Source organism: Tachysurus vachellii, chromosome 18, assembly GCF_030014155.1.
Source record: "Tachysurus vachellii isolate PV-2020 chromosome 18, HZAU_Pvac_v1, whole genome shotgun sequence".
Lineage (NCBI taxonomy): Eukaryota > Metazoa > Chordata > Actinopteri > Siluriformes > Bagridae > Tachysurus > Tachysurus vachellii.
The window spans coordinates 611,588-614,087 of record NC_083477.1 but is presented as its reverse complement, the minus strand read 5'-3'; positions in this window follow the sequence as shown (position 1 = coordinate 614,087).

Sequence of the window (2,500 nt, the reverse complement as noted above, 5' to 3'; positions counted from 1 at the left end):
TGAACACTATAATAACATTTAGACTATAACACTGAACACTATAACATTTAGACTATAACACTGAACACTATAATAACATTTAGACTATAACACTGAACACTATAATAACATTTAGACTATAACACTGAACACTGTAATAAACACAACTGAACACTATAATAACATTTAGACTATAAAGCCTTTACACTGAAGCATGGCTTTACCTGTCTGTCACCTGAGAGTTGTTCAGTGTTATTAACACTGATGAGATGCGACCTTTCTTATGCTGAAGTTCATCATCATCATCATCATCATCATCTTATGCTGAAGTTAGTTCAGTTCTTCCAGCTTTAAACTTTAGAGAGATTCATTTTAAAAGTGAAACTTGTACTAACAGGTATATGAGACATGTCGTGTTAAAGACTTGTCAAGTTAAATAAACACATTAAATCACATGTTTGATAAAAACACTGTAAAATATCTTAGAACTGCTTATTTAAGTTTTCCTGCTCCTCCTAAAGCAAAAGAAAAACAACATTTTAAATGAGATTTATCCTTCTAACAAATTCCTAAATCAGAAATGTCATATAGAAATTGTCCCCTGTTCCTTCTGTGAGAGCATCCTGAAGACACTGATCGTATCTTTACTCCAAACTCTTCTGGAGATCAATTCAGGGCTGGTTGATGTAAAGAAAAACAAAACTATCAGCAACCAGTTTTTTCCTATCAGATCTTATGTGGAAAACCCAAAGCCTGCTGTGTTCAGTCTTTTTTTACTTAATAATATTGTTATTTTAGCAAAATATTTCATCCATAAATGTAGACTCTTTAACCCCCCCCCTCTCTCCACACACACCCACTCCACACACACCCACTCCACACACACACACACACACACACACACACTACTCATTAATTTCTAAAATGACTTTGTATGTTTTTCCCAAAGCCCTTAATAGGATGAGGTCAGAAGCTGCTAGATTCTTTTGATATCATTTGATTTATTATGGTTCTGCCTTTAATTCTTTTTGTTTTTCTTTTCTTTTCTTTTCCGCTCTACTTAAGTTCATGTAAGTTATTTTTTCAAATGTCCATTTATGTATTTATTAATTATTTATTTTGTCTTTTCTAAATAATCTATCCTTTAGTCTATGTTAAACCTGTCATTTCTGCTGTTTGCTCCTGTAAAATGATTATTTGTCTTTGTTGTTTATATACTTTTGTATTCAATAAAAAAAATTAAAAAAAAAGTCGCTACCTTTTAACGTCACGTGCAAACAGTCAGCTGACTCAGAATCAGATTCAGAATCAACTTTAATATGGGACACACACACACATACTCTCTCTCTCACACACACACACACATACGTATATACATACACACACTCACACACACTCTCTCTCTCTCTCTCTCACACACACACACATACATAAATACACACACAGTGAGTATCTCCTTTCATTTTGTCTATGTTGTACAAATATAAAGATTTATACATAAAGATGGGGACAGCAAGTTTACACTGTTATACGAGCTGCACACTCACTACATTACATTGGAGCACAGTGTCATTTCTTCAGTGTTGTCACATGAAAAGATATAATAAAATATTTACAAAAATGTGAGGGGTGTACTTACTTCTGTCAGATACTGTACATGTAGTCTGAAGTCTACCAGTGGAACTACTATAATAATAATAATAATAATAATAATAATAATAATAATAATAATAATAATACATTTTATTTGAGGGCGCCTTTCAAACTCTCAAGGTTATGAAATACATTTAAAACACACAGCATAATATAAAACATACAAATAGACAACAGAATAATAAAAATTAAAAGAAAAAAGTTAAAATATAAAATGCATTTCTAAACATGTGAGTTTTGAGTCTGGATTTAAAGGTTGTTAGAGTTTATACCTCTGAGGTCAACAGGGAGACTGTTCCAAAGGTGGGGAGCAGAGCGACTGAATGCTCTAAGCTCCATGGTGGACGGTCGAGCTGATGGTGTGGTGAGCAGGTTAGCAGGAGAAGATCTGAGTGTACGGGACGGTGTGTATAATTGGAGATTAGACAGATATGGTGGAGCAAAATTATGAACCTTGAAGGTGAATAGCAGAATTTTAGACTCGATGTGGAACTTCACAGGAAGCGAGCGAAGCTGGTGACGAACTGGCGTGATATGATCGATAGAAGGAGTTTGAGTAATAATGCAGGCAGCAGAGTTCTGTTCTCATTGAAGTTTATGAAGACTTTTTGAAGGCAAACTAAAAAGAACGGAGTTGCAGTAATCCAGACATGATGTAATAAAAGCCTGGACTGAAATGAAATGGATTAATATTGCGGAGGTGAAAGTTTGCAGGCCGAGTAACATTATTAACATGAGCTTCTAAGGATAGAGTGCTATCAAGGATGACACCCAAACTCTTTACCTGAGGGGAATTAAAAACATTCATTGTAATGATCAATATTTAATGAAAAACTATCAACGTTGTCTAAGGTGGACTTAGAGCCAA